General features: G+C 38.0%; 1 pseudogene; it reads left to right on the plus strand.

The window, feature by feature from the left end:
- The first annotated feature begins 5581 nt into the window (after positions 1-5581).
- Positions 5582-6824, plus strand: LOC100655505 (olfactory receptor 12D1-like; annotated as a pseudogene).
- Positions 6825-21718: the final 14894 nt, after the last annotated feature.

A 21718-nucleotide genomic window follows, 5' to 3' on the forward strand; every position in this document is an offset into this window, starting at 1 on the left:
GAGACAGGCTGCAAAGTTTTCCATATTTTCTGTCTGTTAGTGAGTGATCTGTGCTTGCTGGTATTTTTTTTTTTTAATTGTACTTTAGATGAGGGTTTCCAGAGAAAACTAGCTTCTCATCAAATAATTAGTATACATAGTATATTACGACACTGGGTACCAACCCCACAGCATGCCAGCACTCTCCCTTCTCTACCTTGGGTTCCCTATTACCAGCTTTCCTGTCTCCTCCTGCCTTACAATCTTTGCCCCTGGGCTGGTGTTCCCCTTTACTCTTGTTCCATTTTATGGGCCTGTCTAATCTTTGGCTAAACAGTGAACCTCAGGAAAGGCTTCATTACAGAGCTAAAAGGGTGTCTGGGGGCTATACTCTCAGAGTTTCTCCAGTCTCTGTCAGACCAGTAACTCTGGTCTGTGTGTGTGTGTGTATTAGAATTTTGCTCTACATTTTTCTCTAACAGTGTCCAGGTCATTCCGTCATGATCCTTGTCAGAAAAGTCAGTGGTGGCAGCCAGTTGCATTGGACTCAGTCTGGTGGAGGCTATGGTAATTGTGGTCCATTAATCTTTGGACCAATCTCTCCCGTGTGTCTTTGGTTTTCTTCATTCTCCCTTGCTCCAGATGGGGTGATTCTAGTGGAGCATCTTAGATGGCTACTCACAAGATTTTAAGACCCCAGATGCTACTCGCCAACGTAGAATGTAGAACACTTTATTTACAAACCATGTTATGCCAGTTGAGCTAGATGTTCCCTAGATCATGGTCCCCACAGGCCCCAGCCTAGCAATTTGATCCCTCAGGGTGTCCAGAGCTGTCCATGGAGTCTCCATGACCCTGCCCTGGGCAAGATATGCTGGCCTCCCCAACACTGTGCACTGTCCCACCCCCTCCACCAAAGTCAGCACTCATCCACTGCCTATTTAGTGTTTTTCCATCCACACACCTCCCCTCCCTAGTAACCATCAACGATTGTTTCTTTTTGTGTGTAAACCTTTTCATGAGTTTTTATAGTAGTGGTCTCATACAACATTTGTCTTTTTGTGATTGACTAATTTCACTCACCATAATGCCCTCCAGATTCATCCATGTTATGAGATCCTTCACAGATTCATCATTGTTCTTTATCGTTGTGTGGTACTCCATTGTGTGTATGTACCATAGTTTGTTTATCCATTCATCTGTTGAAGGGCATCTAGGTTGTTTCCATCTTTTTGCTATGAACAATGCTGCAATGAACATGGGTGTGCGTATGTCTATTCATGTGTCAACTCCTATTTCTCCAGGATATATTCCTAGAAGTGGAATCACTGGATCATATGCTATCTCTATGTCTAACTTTCTAAGAAAACGCTATATCATTTACCAAAATGGTTGTACCATTTTGTATTCCCATCAGCGCTGGGTAAGAGTTCCAAAGTCCCCACAGCCTCTCCAACATTTGGTATTTTCTCTTTTTTTGATTCATGCCAGTAATGCCGAGGTGAGGTGTTAACTAATTGTTGGTTTACTTTGCATTTCTCTAGTGGCTAGTCATCCTGAGTATTTCCTCACGTGTCTGTTAGCTGCTTGAATGTCTTCTTTGGTGAAGTGTCTGTTCAATTCCTTTGCCCGTTTTTAATTGAGTTATTGGCTTTTTGTTGTAGAGGTGTTGGATTTTCCCATAGATTTTAGAGATTAGAATTTTTGGATTTGTCATAGCCACAATTTTTTTCCCAGCCTATTGGGTCTGTTTTTCACTCTTTTGGTGAAGCCTTTTGATGAGCGTTAAGTGTTTACTTTTTGGAGGATTCCAGTTATCTAGCTTATCTTCTGGAGTTTGTGTGTTGTTACTTATGCTTTGTATCCTGTTAATGCCGTGTGTTAGGATCTCTAGTGTTAATCCTATTTTTTCTTCTATGATCTTTGCAGTTTTTGGTTTTATATTTAGGTCTTTAATCCATTTTGAATTAGTGTTTGTGCATGGTGTGACGTATGGATCCTGTTTCATTTTTTTTTTTGCAGATGGACATCCAGTTTTTCCAGCATCATTTGTTAAAAAGACTCTCTTTTCCACATTTGATGGACTTTGGGCCCTTGTTGAAGATTAGGTGACCATAGGTGGGTGGATTTATATCTAGGTTCTCAATTCTCTGCCATTAGTCAATGTATCTGATGTTGTACCAGTACCAGGCTGTATAGACTACAATAGCTCTATAGTAAGTTCTGAGGTCAGGTGGTGTGAGTCCTCCTACTTTAGTCTCCTTCTTCAGTAGTGTTTTACTTATCTGGGGCTTCTTCCCATTCCATATAAAATTAATGATTAGTTTTTCCATCCCTTTTTTTAACAAAAGCTGTTGGTATTTGGATCGGGTTTGCATTGTATTTGTAGACTGGTTTGGGGAGAATTGACATTTTCACAAAATGGAGTCTACTTATCCATGAACATGATATGTTTTTCCATTTATGTAGATCTCTTCTGGTTTCTTGCAGTAGTGTTTTGTAGTTTTCTTTTTATAAGTCTTTTACAACACTGGTTAGATTTGTTTCTAATTTTTTTTTATCTTTTTAGGGACTAACAATGCTATCATTTTCCTGATTTCCTTATCATTGGTCTCTTTATTGGTGTATAGAAATGCAACTGATTTTTGTACATTTAACTTGTATCTTTCTACTTTGCTGAATCTTTGTATTAGTTCCAGTAGTTTTCTTGTGGAGTCTTTTGAGTTTTCTCTGTATAGTATAATATGATCGGCATTAGGGACAATTTTACTTCTTCATTTTGCATGTTAGTATTAAAGATAAATGCCCAGCATTGAGAACAAATGTCCTATTTTATAAATGTGTTGTGGTTATGGATTATGTAGGCACTTTACTGCCCACATTTTTGTTGTTGTCATTCTCATTCTCAATACAACATGTCTGGTTCTCTAGACATACTACTAAGGAAGTCAGTAAACTGTAAATGTTAAACTTTCAGTGAAAGAAATCAGAAGAGTCTGATATCTATTTTTTTTTTAAAGACAAGAAGAGTTTTATTTTCGCAAACACATTTTTTATACAATACTGATTTATTGGCCAAAGAATTAAAACTGGCATTTGGCAAGTCGCCTGTATTTTAAACAGGAAAGGTCAAATGTTTTAAATACGTGAAATATATATGGCTATCAAAAAAGTTACACTACATAGTTTGAAGGCAGCCCTTTATGAAGGTGTTGTAGAAATTAGATAATTTCTCAAAATTGCTTCTACATATTAAAAACCCAGAAACTCATGAGCTCCCTAATTCATTCACTTTTTCACTCTTACTCACCTCAAATCACTTTCACCTACTCTCAGTGGTTTCACCAAATTTGAATGATTCCCATTTTATAGGAAACTACCCAATCTGTATCTCTGTTACGGCTCTTACACTTCTGTCAGTGCCTCCCACGCCTTTAAATTTTCATCACATCCTTGCTTCTTCCCTCGCAATAAACAAAGCTAATCCACTACATCTGAAAATGAAAGAAATAAAGAGGAAGCTATTTCACAAAAGTATCTCTGCTTTTGTCAGCATACCTAAAGGAGATAGGTTAAGTGCTGGACTGCTAAACAAAAGGTTGGTGGTTCAAACACACCCAGAGTCACTTCAGAATTAAAGCCTGGCAATCTATTTCCAAACAGAGGTATAGTGAGGGTAACAAGCACACAGCAGCAACCTCTAAGATGGGCCCTTCCCAATTTCAAGATGAATAGAGGTTGATAGGTAGGACATTTTAGCAGAATGTCTTCCCCCCTTTTGTCCAGCTGCCTCAGTCAGGGACCTTTCATATGTGGCATCTCAGAAGTCAATCCACACCTTGCCTGGTGTCCTCTTGGACTTGCACCTGGGGAAGTACCCCACTTCGGGCTCCCCTTATACACTATGCCTCTGCTTCTAAAAGGTCACAGCCTTGAAAACCCTAAGGAGTAGATCCACTCTGCACACAAAATGATGCCATTAGTTGGAACTGACTCAAAGGCAACTAATAACAACAACAGCTTTTCAAATAATGGAAAAAACAAAGATTCCAAGGTTTTCCTGCCTCTCAGTAAGTGGTCTCAATTCAGTCAAACATTAAGCCTTCTTAAAGTTACTTACAATTTTATCAAGCATTTTAACATTCATTGAAGAAAACACTATTATTTCAATCCTGTGAGTGAAATGAAAATTAATGTGTTTCTTTAGTAGAATACAGAAACTTCATTTGATGGAAAGGACAAAAAAGACAAAACGTGCTTTTTGAATGAGAAGAGCTGGAAATTTGTGAGGACTTTGGACAGAGCCAATATGTAGCAGATAGCCTTTTGGGATGATGGAAGGCAACATGACTGACAGCGAAGTGAACATGATGAAATTCACTTGAAGCAGAATATTCCTTAATATCTGAAGAGTGATGTCATTACTGGCAAGATAAAAATAGGACTTAAGGAAATAGATCACCAGAGAAGATAGGGGGACTTCAAGGGGGCTGAAGCCATAGATACTTCGAAGAGATGTCAGTATTGGGTGGTCTAAGGGAAGAACTGATGAGCCTACTGGAGGAAGAACTTTATTTACCCAGGAACTCACGAATGTGATAAAGAAAAAAGAGTCCAAGAGCAACTAGAAAATGGAAGCATTATACCATTTGTAGTTAAAGAAGTAATATGAGAATTCTACTTTCAGAAAATATTAAGGCTCATATTATACGAATAAACTAAGCTTGTCAGTACATGCATTAAAATTTCAAATAAACCTCAGGCTAATAATATCTGATTAATGCGCCTTCTTTCCGTTACCAACTAAAGCTTCATTACCCTCCTGTGGATGTTGCTCAGAAAGGGACCAGTAAGAGCATACCTCTAGCCCAGTTTACTTTTGAAGATGAGGAAAAGCTACTAATACTATTTTAAGGGGCTTTTTTGTTTTTGTTTCTTTAAAGACTTTGTGGTCTTTAAAGAACTTAATGAGTTCTTCTCTGTTTATTTTCATTATGCTAAAATCTTCCAGGTGGTTTCATAGTAGGTTTAGAGATAGCAATGTGGTAGACTACTTAAAATTTGTACCTTATTAGAGCTGACTTAGGAAGATGAAAGGAAGTTCTGTCGCAGTGTAGATGTTCACAGGCAGAGAAAATGGATGGCTGACAACATGCTCTAGATATCTGAGAGACAGTAAAACATTAATGATAAATCCAATAAAGAAAAAATAACACAGACTGAGTCAGACAAAGAACAGACATGTAGCCTTAATATTTTACACTTTAATGACTGACATTTTATAAAACCTCTAGGTTGGGATCATGTAAAAGAGCTGTAAAAAGAAAACCAGTTGCCAGAGAGTAGATTTCGACTTATGATGACTCCACGTGTTAAAGACTAGAACCTAGCTCCATAGGATTTTCTTTGATGCAATCTTTACAGAAGCAAAATGCTGGGCCTTCCTCCTAAGGAGCCACTGTATGGGTTCAAATGGCCAACCTTTCTGTTAGTAATGGAGCACAAACCATTTGTGCCACCCAGAATCCTTCCAAACAACTATATTCTCCCTCAAGACATTTTTTCTGGGCAAGAAAATCCTGGGCTGGGAAGATTCTGATTCTCGTTACAGAAAGTGTTCCACACATATTATTTTGCCTTTTCTTTTAAGTGATGCTGAATCAAACCTCAGTCACTGAATTTCTCCTCCTGAGAGTGACAGACATCCAAGAACTGCTATCTGTTCTCTTTGTGGTTTTCCTCACCATCTACTTTGGCATTGTGGCTGGGAATGGAGCTATCCTGATGATTGTCATCTCTGATCTCAGACTCCATTCACCTATGTATTTCTTCCTGGGAAACCTCTCGTGTCTAGATATCTGCTATTCCACAGTGACACTGCCAAAGATGCTAGAGAACTTCTTCTCTACACACAAAGCAATTTCTTTTGTGGGATGCATAAGCCAGCTTCATTTCTTTCACTTCCTGGGCAGCACAGAGGCCATGTTGTTGGCTGTGATGGCCTTGGACCGCTTTGTGGCTATCTGCAAACCTCTTCATTACACGGTCATCATGAATCATCAGCGCTGTACCCACATGGCTAGTACAACCTGGGTCGTTGGGTTTTTCCATGCACTGCTACACTCCATAATGACCTCTCACTTGAACTTCTGTGGTTCCAACCAAATCCATCACTTCTTCTGTGATATTAAACCATTGCTGGAGCTAGCCTGTGGGAACATTGAGCTCAACTAATGGCTGCTCAATACTGTCACAGGGACCATTGCTATGGGCCCCTTCTTTCTCACACTTCTCTCCTATTTCTACATTATCACCTATCTTGTCTTCAAGACCCATTCTTGTAGCATGCTTCACAGAGCATTGTCCACCTGTGCCTCCCCCTTCATGGTAGTCATTCTTTTCTATGCTCCTGTTATCCTCATTTATATTCTTCCTGCCTCAGGCAGCAACATGAATCAGGACTCGGTCATCGCTATCATGTACTCTGTGGTCACTCCTGTGCTAAATCCATTAATCTATACTTTGAGGAACAAGGAGGTGAAGAAAGCTTTGATTAGGGTGATCAGAAGGAAGCTATAACTTGAATGATCTAGAGAACTCCTCTGAGGCATAAAGAAGCACACAATGAGAAAGTTGAAATTTGAATTTATACTGCTTCTCAATTGGTTTAGAATATGTATAAAAGTGGGAAGTGAATAAAAGAAATATAAATGGTAAAATTCAGTCTAGTTGGTGTTATTGTTATTACTTTCCATCAAGTTGGTTCCTACTCATAGAAGCCCTTTGTACAACAGAATGAAACACTGCCTAGTCCTGTGCCATCCAAACAATTATTGATATGCTGGAGCAGGTAGATATGTAGTATAAACAAGATGGACACTAGCCATGGAAACCGCGTGCTGTTGTATGAAATCAGGTATACAAATGTGCCTATATTACTCATGTATTGGGTAAATAGAAAATGTTTAGCTTTGTTTATCTCTGTAATCCCTTTAGGTTAGCCCATTTTAGTGTGAGTAATAAATTTATTATGCTTTTATATTTTGAAGATTTTTTTAGGGTCATGGTTACTTAATTGTTAAAGCAAATGCTAACTTACATATGAATTAAGGAGAATTCTTAAGAGGTGTGTCATGATTTCTTGTTCACCAAGCACAGCCAAATCAGTAATTAAAACAAATTAATTGTTATCACTAATTAAGAGAAATAAAACAGCCAATGGTTCTAAAGAGATCTGGCATCTCTATTTCCAGAGACATTTTAAAAGTCTACTGGCTGAAAGGCAATACTGAATGTGGACGAAGTCTGCAAAATTTGATCAAGGTAAGTGATGATACTAAAAAGTGTGCAAGGAAAGGGACATTTTTGCTAAATGCTAACATATACAATTTTGCAATAATAACCATAAAATATATGTGTGGTTACATAGAAATGCATGCATATATGAGTAAAGAAAGGTACATGTGTGTCTATACATGTGCACATAGACGTGTATCTGTTGGCATATGTGTGTGTGTATATATATACACATACAATACTATATATATGTGTGTGTATTACATATATATTCATGTATATAATAAAGCACATAAGGGGCACAGTAACAGGTACTTTCTAAACATGACAAAACACCTCGTGGGATTGGTTTACAGGGTTTGAAGGCTTAGGACCATAGTCTCATGGGACAATTCAGTCACTTGGCATAGCATAGTTCATGAAGTTTACCTTCTACATCTAGTTTGGTGAGTATCATCTGTGGTCTCAAAAGCTTGCAAGCGGCCATCTAAAATACAATTATTGGTCTCTACTAGCCTGGAGTAAAAGAGAAAGAAGGAAAGCAAAGACTCAAAGAAGAAATTAATCTACAGGACTAACATCCTATACGAACCACGGCCTCATCTACCCTAAGAACAGAACTAGATTCTGCCTGACTACCACTACCAACCATTCTGACCAGGAGGACAATAGATGATCTGGAGAGAAAGGAAGAAAAATGTAGAGCAAAACTCAACTATTTAAAAAAGTTCAGACTTACTGACCACTACATTCTGGGAGAACCCTCGAGACTACTGTCCTGAGAAACCCTTTTAATTTTGTAAGGAATCTGCCTCCGGAGGTCATCTTTCAGTTAGGTAATAGATTGAGTCATAAAATAAACAATATCACCCATGAGTGCTGTAATCCTTTAAAAAAATCATGTATATGAAACCATTCACCATTCATCCTAAAGAAAAGGTGAGAAGGTAAGCAGGAGGGCAGGGACACTAGATTAATGGAAAAGGAACAACCAAAACGGAAATAATAAGAATGTTGACATGTTGTGAGAAAAGTAACCAATATCACTGAAGAGCTTGTGTAGAGATCTTTGAAAGGGAACCTGATTTGCTGTGTAAACACAAAATAAATATTATAAAAAGTAAAACTGCAAGCAGAGCCTTCTCAAAAAAATAATCAACTGAGTGAATTATCAAGCACGACATGACTAATGTAATTGATATCACTAGATTGTACAACAGAAAATGCAAAATAAGCAAATGTGTTATATATACATTTTTTCACAGACATTAAAAGAAAAAAAAAGAATTACTGTGGAATATAATTAAAAGTGGAGTCAGGTTGAAAAAAATCTCCAGAATCCTTTCCTATGTCATTCATGCATTACTTTTACTTAAGCATCTGGTGGATGAAAATGAATCGTTTCAACACTTTTTCTACTTTTTTGTCTTGTTTTTCTATTTCTATCCCTTCCCTCTTTCTTTTTTTTTTTTTTTTTTTTGACAGATCGTTATAAGAGAGGTAAAAAGGAAGCATTCATCGAAATTTTATTTTCTTTTCCTTTCTTGACACAAAACTCCCACTAGGAAAAACAATGAAGTCTTAGTTGCTGAGGTATTTCTTGCGTTAACAGACAAACTACGTTTCTAAGTATCTAGACGTGCATGTGGTCCCTGAAAAGATGGTGAGGTACCAGCTTTTATAACTATTTAGAGAGACAGACAGACAACACTATGAAAAGATAATTTGAACGAGTGAACTGACTATTCAAAGTCTTTGCACTAACTTTTGCAAACCCAAACTAGTTCTGATGTCTCTCTGCGTTTTTTTCTATTTTCAACTTCACCTTCTTTGATCCTTTGATTCTATTTTTACTGATGAGAATAAGTGTATGAACTGTCACAGAGTAGCAGTAACACATCATTTCTCTTGGTAAGGATTTGTCACATGACACAATCTGCACAAACACTGTCAACTACAGAGGACCACGGAGTTCTGGTGACCTCTTGCAGCATAACAAACTAGTATCCCAAAGCTTAGTGGCTTAAATCCTTTCATGAAATTACATGATACTGTGGGTTAGATACTGGAAAAAGCACAGCCTGGAAGGCTTGACTTTATTTAATAATGTCTGAATTCTCAGCCAGGATGACTTGAACAGGTGGGTATTGAATAGGTGAGAGCTGACAAAGTCTCTCTTTCTTCCTCTCTCTTTCCATGTTTCTAGCTTCTCCATGTGGTTAGCATGTGCTTCTTGACTAGGGAAGCCTCAAAGGGCAGACATTATACATGTGGCTTAGGGACCAACAGACCAAGACAAACCTTCCAGTTGTCTTAAGGCTATGCCCAGGACTGGCATTAACATTACTTCTGCTATCCTTTATTAGTCAAAGCAGTCACAGGCCAACCCAGCTTCAGGGGAAGAGGTAATAGACCCCACGTTAGTCCCTTGGTAGTGCAAACACTTAAAAATTTCAGCTCCTAATGTAAAGGTTGGAGATTCAAGTCCACCCAGAGGCTACTTGGAAAAAAGGCCTGGCAATCTACTACTGAAAAGTCAGCCATTGAAAACCCTATGGTGCAAAGTTTTACTTTGACACACATGGGTCACAATGAGTCAAAGTCACATCAACTGGTTTATGCTTATTTCTGGTGAGGCATTGGTGGTTCAATGGCAGAATTCCAACCTCCCATACAAGAGAATCAAGTTCAGTTCCAACTAATGAAGCTTATGCACAGCCACTGCCCACCTCTTAGTTATGGTTTGTACGTTGCTATGATGCTGAACAGGTTTCAGTGGACCTTCCAGATTAAGATGGACTAGGAAGAAAGACCTGGCCATCTACCTCTGAAAATCATAAGGCTCACAACAGAAACAATCTGCAACTGGTCATAAGGATGGCACAGATCCTGGGATCATTTCATTCAGTTGTGCATAGGGTCATCATGAGTTGGCAGCCAACTCGAGGGCAGCTAACAACAACAACATGGTATTAATTTCCATTTCCGTAAGCACTTTTTAATATATTTTTTGGCCATTTGGGTATTCTTTCGTGAACTGCATATTTAAGTGTTTTACCCATTTTTCTATTGATTTGTCTGCCATTTTAATTAATCTAATAGAATATGAATCTAATTTAAAATCTCTGTCAGAAAGCTGGATGACAAATATATTCTCTGACTCTGCTGTTTACCTTTTTATTTCCTTGGTGTTGTCTTTTGATGGATAGAAAATCACTTGGATTCTTTCAATTTATTGAATCCTGAAAGTTGTCCAAATTATGTTTTTCAAAAGTTTAAGGATTTAAGATTAAAAAAATTAAGAAGAATTAAGTCTATTAATTTCCTAAGACATTTCACTTAAACATTGTGACTTCTTCAATTTCAAACATATTGAATGTATAAATTTTTTGTTCTATTATAAGAGCAGGAAACCCTGGTAGCGAATTGGTTGAGTGCTACGGCTGCTAACCAAGAAGTCGGCAGTTCGAATCCTCCAGGCGCTCCTTGGAAACTCTGTCAGGCGGTTCTACTCTGTCCTATAGGGTCGCTATGAGTTGGAATCGACTCAACAGCAGTGGGTTTGGTTTTATTATAAGAGCTAGGAAAACTTTAATTTTAAATTTTTTTAATTATGAAAATGATTTGGAGAATAGTTTATGCCTTTAATATATCACCTAGGAACAGTTTTATAATATATATTTTAGTTCATTTGGAGAGTTGAATGATGCACATTAAATTATTTCACTATAACCAAAAAAAAAAAAAAGTTGCAGGCAAGTCAATTCTGGTTTTTAAATATTCTTCATGACATCCCTGAATGAATACCTTCAGATATATTTACCTAAGCCATTAAGCACAGGGATATAACCATCCTAAGATCAATTGTTATATTAACAATTGATCTTGGGGATTCATAGAGGCCTCAAGTGGTATAAATTCAGACTCCAAGTACTATGAATGGCAGGCCTATAGTTACACCTTACCAGAAGATACTTTCTTTGTTTTTGTTTGTTTTTCTTAACCATAGTCTAGGTTACAACAGAGGAACTTCTCTGTAATACTCTTTTGTTGATGCATAGGCTTTTGTCTATTTTACCTATCAAAAGAAAAATATGATCAAACAGGGAAAAAACCTCCAGAGAAATGACCTTGTCACATTATACTTTTGATCAGCTTATATACAGTACAAACCGTTAGGGGGTTTCCCAAAATGATTGGTCGTCATTCTCTTAATCAGGAGGAGGCAGCTTGGATCAGTTAAGTTTGCATGTCTGCATTCTATAGGCTAGTTGTTGCTTTTCTACTTATTTTAAATTTTCCCAAAACTGTCTTTATCATGAGTGTTTAGTTTTGGGAAAGAGTTAAGTTTAAACTTGGGGGTGGGGGGTAGTAGGCAGAGGATGAGCACATTCTCCTTAAAACACCCCTTTCACTACAATGATGTTCTTCAAGAATGCTAATAGAATATGATATGAATGGGAAAATATGTGGGTCTTTTGTGCTGTAAGATTTGTTTATGTGAAAATTTTCCTAAAAGATGTTTTCCAAGATTGTCTTAAAAACAAAAAAAACCCAGTGCCTTCGAGTCAATTCTGATTGACTTAGCTGTTGTTTTTATACCTCAGGACCCAGTTGATGTGTCCTTGTGAGTCCTCATGAGTCCAGCTCCAGCTGGGTCACATTCTTTATGCTCAAGGACAGACAATAATGGCTTCAATTTCAACTCCTAAATCATTCCTAGCAGTCATTCTGTATTCATGCAGGGAGATTATTTTGCATCTAAAAACAAGTGTCTCGAAGTAAGTTGGTTACAATGGTTAAAAAAAAAAAAAAATAGTATTTGACTGTTTCATAATTTAATAAACAATTTCCAAGTAGGAGGAACAGAGTCTCTCTACATAAAGGAAATGAAGAAAAAGGAAAGCTCCTGATGATTGGAGATTTCACAGGAGCTTGAGTGTTTTTCTTAATGCATACAAATTTCCACGGTAACCAAGTACTTAATGGTTATTGAGTTAACATTAAAAGTAGTTCGTGAAGATTTGGCCCTTTACCCATTTGTAGCTATGAGACCTCTTGAAATTAAAATTGAAGCTTAGGAGACGGAGCCAACATGGCACTATAGATAGAAGCACCACATCATCCCGCCACAGCAAAGACCTGAAAAACTAAGTAAAACAGAGACAAGTGTCAATCCTGGAACACTAAGTGTCAAATGAAGAAATAAAGAACTCAACCAAGCATCAAATGGAATTAGAAACTAACAGAGAATAGACAGTGAGAAGGGATCCAGAGTGGAGGTTCCCTATCACCTAACGTGAAACGAATTCACCAACTTGGACTCCTCAGCCACTGTGAACAGTGAACAGAGAGTACAGGAAGACAGACTCAAGGAGCTTCCAGCAGGAGACAGAGTGCCTGGTAACCAGCAATATACACTTTCCCTCCCTCCGCCCTTCTTTCCCCTGCTTGGCCTCCAATGCTTCAGGGAAGGCCGTGGTGGTTCGACTGAGGAGGCATTGGCTCCTTGCTGCTTGGATTCACCTCACCCACACCAGCTGGCTCTTTCAGTGCCATTTTTTTTTTGTTGTTGTTGTTCCTGTTCTTGCCTTTTTCGGCTTCTTTTGTTTTTGTTTTTTCCTCTCTCTCTCTCTCTCACCTCCTTCCCTTCCTTTCTCTAGAACATCTGGCTCAGTGTGCCATCTCTGCTCCTTCTTGACAGGCTGTGAAGCACCACTCAGTTGGGGAACTACCTCCCCAGTCTGTACCGTCACTCAGGTGGGATCCCTGTGGGCATTTTTTTTTTCTTTTCCCTGTACTTTTTGTTTGCTTCTTTCTTGGTTTCTTGTCTCTACTTTCCTTCTTTTCCTGTCTCCTGAATACCTGGTGTTGTGTGCCATCTCCACCCCTTCTACCCAGACTGTGCAGTGCTGCTTGGCTGGGGAGTCACTTTCACCACACCAGTAGGCTCCCTTGGGAATTTTTTTTTTTTCCTTTTGCTCTTCTTTTCGTTTCTCCTTTTCTTCTCTCTCTCCACCTTCTGTCATTACACTTCTCCTGAACACCTGGTGCCATGTGCCATCTCCACCCCTTCTTGACAGGCTGTGCAGTGCCACTGGGCTGGGGATCCACTTCTGGTGGGCTCCCTCAGGTCATTTTTTTCTTTCTTTCTTTCTTTTCTACTCGGTTTCTTGTCTCTCTCTATGTTACTTCCTTACACTTCTGAAATCCAGGTGCCATGTGCCATCTCTGCTCCTTCTTGACTGGCTGTGCAATGCCACTCAGCTGGGGACTCACTTCTGGTGGGCTCCTTGGGGCATTTTTTTTCTTCTTTTCTCAGTTTCTTTTCTCTATATTCCTTCTTTCCTTCCACCTAGCCACCTGTCATCCTTTCTTTTCTTTTTTCCCCTCAGTTTCTTGCCTCTCTCTACATTCCTTCCATTCCACTTCCCAACCACCAAGCCATGTGCACTTTTTTCTCTTTTTTTAAAACTAGTTTCTTATCTCTCTCTACCTTCCTTCCTTTCCTTACTCCTGTTCACCTACCTGTGTGTGCTGTATCTATCCCTTTTGAAGGGCTGTGCTTCACCATCCAGCTACAAAGCCACTAGCACATGGCTTCCCCAGGTCTCTGCTTCTCCAATGCTAGGCTCCCTCAGCACTTTTTCCTCTCCTGTTTCTCTCTCTACTTTCTCTTCTTTCTCACATCCACTTAGCTCCACACATCACAATCTATCCCCTCCCTCCTGCCTATCTGAATCTTGCTCTGAGAATCACACCCCCAAGCAGCACAGACACGGTCTACCAGAACCTACCCTGCACTAACCACCAATCTCACCCTGTCAGACCCAGTGCATGCTACAAACAACCCATTTCAGCTGCTGCACACTAGCTGAGAGATTGGTCCTGCCCATTGGAAAGGTGATGAAAAGTATCATGCACACAGATGAGCAAACAACAAAGAATGCCCCGTCTGCCTGCTCAGACATGGCCAAATAAAACAAATAAGTCAGGACAAAACAAACAAATCTACAATCAATAAACAAAGAAAATAACTACTGAATGTTCCGAAGACAATATCAGAACATATTAAAAAACTGGGACAGGATGGTTCCAGCATGCAAACAAAATAAAATACCAGATGACCTTCTAGTAGAAGAAAAGACATTGGAAGTGCCTGATAGGGGGAATTCCAATTTCTAATATTCAGAGTTATCCAAGAGTTGAAGGAAAAAGCAGACAAAAATAAGGAAAAAATAGACAAAATCATGGAAAAGACAGACAAAACAGTGAAATTCAGAAAAAATAATACAGGAACAAAATGTCAAAATAAATCCATAACTACAAATCATACAAAAACAGCAACTAGAACTCCAAAAGATAAACAGCAAGATTTCAGAAATGCACAGTGTCATAGGCTTGAGTAGCATGTTTGAAACAATGGAAGATAGGATCAGTGAAATTGAAGAAAAATACATGGATACTACTTTCTTTGAGGAAAAAAATCAAAGAATGGAAAAAAGCAAAGAAGGCCTGAGAATTATGTGGAATACAATCAAAAGCAAAAAAATTGCAAGTTATAAGAGTCCCAGAACAGGGGAAGAAGTCAGAAAACACAGATGCGATCATTGAAGAATTGCTGACAGAAAACTTCCCTCATATCATGAAAGATGAAAAGCTGAACATCCAAGAATGTCAACTAACCCCATATAGTATAGACCCAAAAGAAAATTACCAAGGCATATCATAATCACACTCGTGAAAACCGAAGACAAAGAAAATCCTGAGAAGACCTAGAGAAAAACAAAAAGTCACATACAAAGGGGAAACAATAAGACTAGCTCTGATTACTCAGCAAAAACCATGGGATGGCATATATATAACCTTGAAAGAAAAAACTTTGCCAACCAAGAATAATATATCCTTCAAAATTCTCACTCAAATGTGGTGGTGAAATTAGGACATTTCCAGATAAACAGAAATAAAGGGAATATGTAAAAACCAAACCAAACTTACAAGATAATTAAAAGGAGTTTTTTGGTTAGAGAACAAACATCAGACAACAGCATGAATCTAGGACACGAGACTGCATCACCTGGATACCAACCTAGGTAATAAACTCTCAAGGATTAACTAAAACTAAAAGATTTACAACAGGGAACTAGAGAGGTTAAAATGTAAATGACAATGTTAGAACAATAAAAGAGGGAATAAACGGTGTAGGTAGAGAACTTTCAAATGGAGAAGTAGGCAAAGTGATACCAAGTAATAAAAAACTGGTTCAATCTTAGGAAGATAAGGGTAAATCTCAATGTAACCACAAAGAAACTTAAAAAGCCTACTCATCAAAATAAAGAAGAAAAACATAAAGTCTCAGTAAATACAAAGTCTAGACAAATTTATGAAAGAAAAATCCACAAATTCAGTACAGGAGAGTAAGAAGAACGAAGAAAACATCACCACTACAAAAAAAAAAAAAAAAAAAAGCATACAAAGAGACAGCAATAAATGCACAACTATCAATAATTACACTGCACATAAGTGGCCTGAACACACCCATTAAGAGACAAACAGTGAACGAATGGATTAAAAAAGTTGAAATTAAAAAAACAGGATCCATTAACATGCTGTCTACAAGATACACCTTGGAACCAAAGACAAAAATTTATTAAAAATCAAAGGATGGAAAAACATACATTAAGCAAGCAGCTACTAAAAAAGAGCAGGAGTGGCAATACTAATCTCAGATAAAACAGACATTAAAACAAAATCTACCATAAAAGACAAAGAAGGGGACTACATAAATGATTAAAGGGACAATCCATCATAAGGACATAACCATAATAAATACCTACACACACACTGACAGAGCTCCAAAAGGACATAAAACAAAACTCTAACAGCACTGAAAAGAGAAACTGACAGTTCTGCAGTAATAGTAGGAGACTTCAACACACCACTCTCAGTAAAGGACAGAATATCTAGGGAGAAACTCAGCAAAGATACAGAAGAACTAGAGGCCACAATCAACAAACTTGATCTCATAGGCATATATAGAACACTCCACCCTACAGCTACAATGTGCATACTCTTTCCAACACACATGGAATGTTCGCCAGAATAGACTACATCTTAGGCCACAAATCAACCCTCAGCAAAATCCAAAACACTGAGATAATACAAACTATCTTCTCTGATCATAACACCATTAAAGTAGAAATTAACAACAGGAAGAGCAAGGAAAAAAATCAAAACATGAAAGCTGAATAACACCTTGCTTAAAAACCACTGTGTAATAGAACATATCAAGGATGGAATCAAAAGACCTCTAGAATCAAATGAGAATAAAAAACAAACCATACCAAAACCTTTGTGACACAACAAAGGCAGTGCTCAGAGATTAATTTATACCAGTAGAGACATACATCAATAAAGAAGAAAGGGACAAAATCAAAATATTAGCTACACACTCAAATAAATAGAAAGAGAACAGCAAGAGAAGCCCACCACCACCAGACAAAGGAAATAAGAAACATAAGAGTAGAAATAAATGAAATAGAGAATAGAAAACCAATACAAAGAATCAACAAAATGAAAAGTTGGTTCTTTGAAAGAATCAACAAGATGGACAAACCATTAGCTGAACAGACAAAAGAAAAACAGGAGAGGATGCAAATAACCCATTAGAAATGAAATGGGGTACATTACAACAGACCCAACCTAAATAAAAAGGATCACAACAGAGTACTGTGAAAAACTATACTCCAACAAATTTGAAAACCTAGAGGAAATGGACAAATGTCTAGAGACACACTACCTTCCCAAACTAACACAAAATATGTTGAAAATTTGGACAGTCTCATAACAAGAGAAGAGATTGAAAAGGTAATAAAAAAAAAACTCCCCCCCACCCCAAAAAAAAGCTCTGGCCAGATGACTTTACTGGAGAATTCTGCCAAACATTCAGAGAAGAGCTTACACCACTACTATTCAAACTATTTCAGGACATAGAAAAGAAACGGATACTTCCAAAATCATTCTGTGAAGCCAGCAAAACCCTAATACTAAAACCAGGCAAAGACACCACAAAAAAAGAAAACTACAGGTCAATATCTCTCATGAATATAGGTGCAAAAAATTTCAATTAAATTCTAACCAATAGAATTCACCATCATATCAAAATATAATACACCATGACCAAGTGGAATTCACACCAGGTATGGAAGGATGGTTCAACATTAGAAAATGAATCAATGTAATCCAGCACATAAACAAAAGAATCACATAATCATCTCAATAGGTGCAGGAAAGACATTTGATAAGGCCCAACACCAATTCCTGATAAAAATTCTCAATAAAATAGGTATAGAAGGGAAACTCCTCAACATAGTAAAGGGCTTCTATACAAAACCAACAGCCAACATCAAACTTAATGGAGAGAGGCTGAAAATATTCCCCTTGAGAACAGGAACAAGACAAGGATGCCCTTTATCACCACTCCTATTTAGCATTGTCCTGGAAGTCCTAGCTAGAGCAATAAGGCAAGAAAAAGAAATAAAGAGCATTCAAATTGGTAACGAAGAAGTAAAAGTGTCCCTATTTGCTGATGATATTAATATGCATAGAAAACCCAAAAGACTCCACAAGAAAACTACTGGAACTAATAGAAAGATTCAGCATAGCAGCAGGATATAATATACAAAAACAAGTTGGATTCCTATACACCAATAAAAAGAACAATGACAAAGAAATCATGAAAACAATGCTGTCTTAGTTATCTAGCTGCTATAACAGAAATGCCACAAGTGGATGGCTTTAACAAACAGAAATTTATTTCTTCACAGTAAAGTAGGCTAAATGTCCAAACTCAGGACATCAGCTCCAGGAGAAGGCTTTCTCTCTCTGTGGGCCTTCTCATCAGTCTTCCCCTGACCTAGGAGCTTCTCCACACAGGGACCCCGCATCCAAAGGATGCATTCTGCTCCCAACACTGCTTTCTTGGTGGTATGAAGTCCCCCTGTCTCTCTACTTGCTTCTCTCTTTTATAGCTCAAGAGATTGTCTCAAGACCCAATCCAGTCTTATAGATTGAGTCCTGCCTTACTGACACAACTGCCGCCCACCCTCCCTCATTAACATCATACAACATGTAGGAAAATCACCCAATACCCGGAATCATGGTCCAGGAAAATCAATACACACATTTTTGGGGGAACATAACTGATTCCATGAAAAATACCCCTTATAATAATCCCCCCCCAAAAAAACTTAGAAATAACTCTAACCAGGGATGTAAAAACCTAAACAAAGAAGACTACAAAACGCTACCTCGAGAAACCAAAAGAGAGCCAAGTAAATGGAAAAACATACCATGCTCATGAATAAGTAGATGCAATATTGTGAAAATGTCAATTCTACCCAAAGCAATCTACAAATACAATGCAACCGTGATCCAAACACCAACAGCCTTCATTAAAGAGATGGAAACTCTATATAGAAAGGAAAGAGGGCTCAGATAAATAAAGCACTATTGAAGAAGAATAAAGTAGGAGGACTCACACTCCTGACATTAGAACCTATGATACAGCTACGGTAGTCAAACTAGCCTGGTACTAGTACAACGACAAATATATTGACCAATGGAACAGAATTGAGCAACCAAATGTAAACTAATCCACCTACAGTCACCTTATCTCCTACAACGGCCCAGAATACATCACATGGTGAAAAGACAGTCCTTTTAACAAATTGTCCTGGCAAAATTGAATGTCCATCTGGAAAAAAATGAAAGAAGAGCAATACCTAATATCATACACAAAAACTAATTCAAAATGGATCGAAGACCAAATATGAAACTCAAAACTGTAAAGATCACAGAAGAAAAAATAGGATCAACACTAGAGGCCCTAATACATGGCATTAACAGGATAGAAACCATAACTAAAAACGCACAAACCACGGAAGACAAGCTGCATAACTGAAATCTTCTAAAAATTTGACACTTACGCCCATCAAAAGACTTCACCAAAAGAGCAAAAAGAGAACCTACAGACTGGGGAAAAAAATTGCCTATGACAAATCTGACATTGGCTATGACAAATGTGACAAAGATATAATCTCTAAAATCTATAGGAAAATCCAACACCTCCACAATAAAGACAAACAGTCCAATTTAACAATGGGCAAAAGAAATGAACAGACGCTTCACTAAACAAGACATTCAAGTGGCTAATGGACACATGAGGAAATGCTGACCATCACTAGCCATTAGAGAAATGCAAATCAAAACCACAACAAGATACCATCTCACCCCAGCATTACTGGCACGAATCAAAAAAAAAAGGAAATAAATGTTGGAGAGGCTGCAGTGAGATTGGAACTCTTACACAGTGCTGGTGGGAATGCAAAATTGTACAACCATTTTGGAAATGATATGGTACTTCCTTAGAAAGCTAGACATAGAAATACCATAAGATCCAGTAATTCCACTCCTAGGAATATATCCTAGAGAAATAAGAGTCGTCACACAAATAAACATATGCACACCCATGTTCATTGCAGCATTGATCACAATAACCAAAAAGTGGAAACAACCTAGATGCCCATCAACAGATGAATGAAGAAACAAACTATGATACCTTCATACGGTGGGGTTCTACACAACGATAAAGAACAATGATGAATCTCCGAAGCATTTCACAGCGTGGCTGAATCTGGAGGGCATTATCCTGAGTAAAATAAGTCAATGACAAAAGGACAAATATTGTATGAGACCACTACTGTAAAAACTCATGAAAAAGTTTAGACACAAAAAGAAACAATCTTTGATGGTTACGAGGGAGGGGAGGGATGGGAATGGAAAATCACTAAATAGACGTTAAGTGGTGACTTTGGTGAAGGGTAAGACTGTAAACAGTACTGCTGTGGAAACCAGCACAAGTTGTCCACGGCAAGGTCATGGAAGCTCCATAGACAGTTCCAAACTCCCTGAGGGACCAAATTACTGGGTTGAGGGCTGTAGTGCAATTGTCTCAGGGAACATCTAGCTCAATTTTCATAACATTTTTTATAAAGAATATGTTCTACATTCTACTTTGGTGAGTACTGCCTGGGATCTTAAAACTTGCGAGCGGCCATCTAAATACTCCACTGGTCTTACCCCATCTGGAGCAAGGGACAATGAAAAAAACCAAAGACACAAGGGAAAGATGAGTCCAAATGACTCATGGACCACAACTACTACAGCCTCCACCAGAGTGAGTTCAGCACAACTAGATGGTACCTGGCTACCACCACCGACTCCTCTGACAGGGATCACAGCAGAAGGTCTCAGACAGAGCTGGAGAAAAATGTAGAATTCTAACTCACAAGAAAAAAAGACCAGACTTAACTCCTGAGGTTCACCCTTCAGCCAAGGATTAGACAGGACTATAAAAAAAAAAAAAAAAGAAAATGAGGCTAAAGAGACATACCAGCTCAGGGGCAAGCACTAGAATGCAGGAAGGGACAGGAAAGCTGGTAATAGGAAACCCAAGGTCGAGAAGGGGAAAGTGTTGACATGTTGTGGGGCTGGTAACCAGTATCTCAATACAATCTGTGTACTAATTGTTTAACAAGAAGCTAGTTTGTTTGTAAACCTTCATCTAAAGCACAATAAAAAATAAAATAAAACTGAAGAGTTTTTTTCCTTAAATGATGAGGTAAAAAGACGTAATGGGTTTATTATTGACTACCCTTTTCTACCAGAAAGAAATTTACAATGTTCCAGAGAAGTTTCTGGCAAAAGAAACAAGTCATTGTTTTTGCTGTTTGGGTCAGGCTATTTTATGGTTAATTTCTTGTTTCCTGGCTAAAAAAAAATCCTTAAAATCAAAGTAAGATGTCCGTTATTAATTTTTTATACACCAGGGTACCTTCCAAGGGACCCTCCCTCCCTCCAAGATGAGAAAGTGAATCCACACCTCTATCATAGGGAATAAGAGGAAATTTGACTAAGGAAACATATTAGGCAATTGACACTTGTATTGTTGTCCATGATTCTGAAACTAAGGAACAAACAGATTAAGGCAAAAGAATAGGAAGAATTTTTTTTTTTTTTTTTTAGTGGGACTCAAGATAGAAATTCCCCAAGGCTATTTCTTCATATTGCAGGTGTGGAAAAGTATTTTGTTTATTCTTACAACAATTCTACTCATTACCTAGAGACACTCTCTCTGCGGACTTTTATGCCTAGAGATATGTGAATAATAAAAGGGAAGGCAGAATTTCAGGAAGGGAAAAAGAATTTTGAAGAGTGTATGCAGCAATTCCAACATTGGTTATCACCTCAAATATTTTCCTATTTGTAATCACTCCAGTGTACACCTGAACACTGAACATTTTTCTTACCTACGAATCTGAAAACTATCAGGTAAGAGAATGAAACAGGAGACAGGCTGCAAAGTTGTCCATATTTTCTGTCT

The sequence above is a fragment of the Loxodonta africana genome, chromosome 1 (genome assembly GCF_030014295.1).
Source record: "Loxodonta africana isolate mLoxAfr1 chromosome 1, mLoxAfr1.hap2, whole genome shotgun sequence".
NCBI lineage: Eukaryota > Metazoa > Chordata > Mammalia > Proboscidea > Elephantidae > Loxodonta > Loxodonta africana.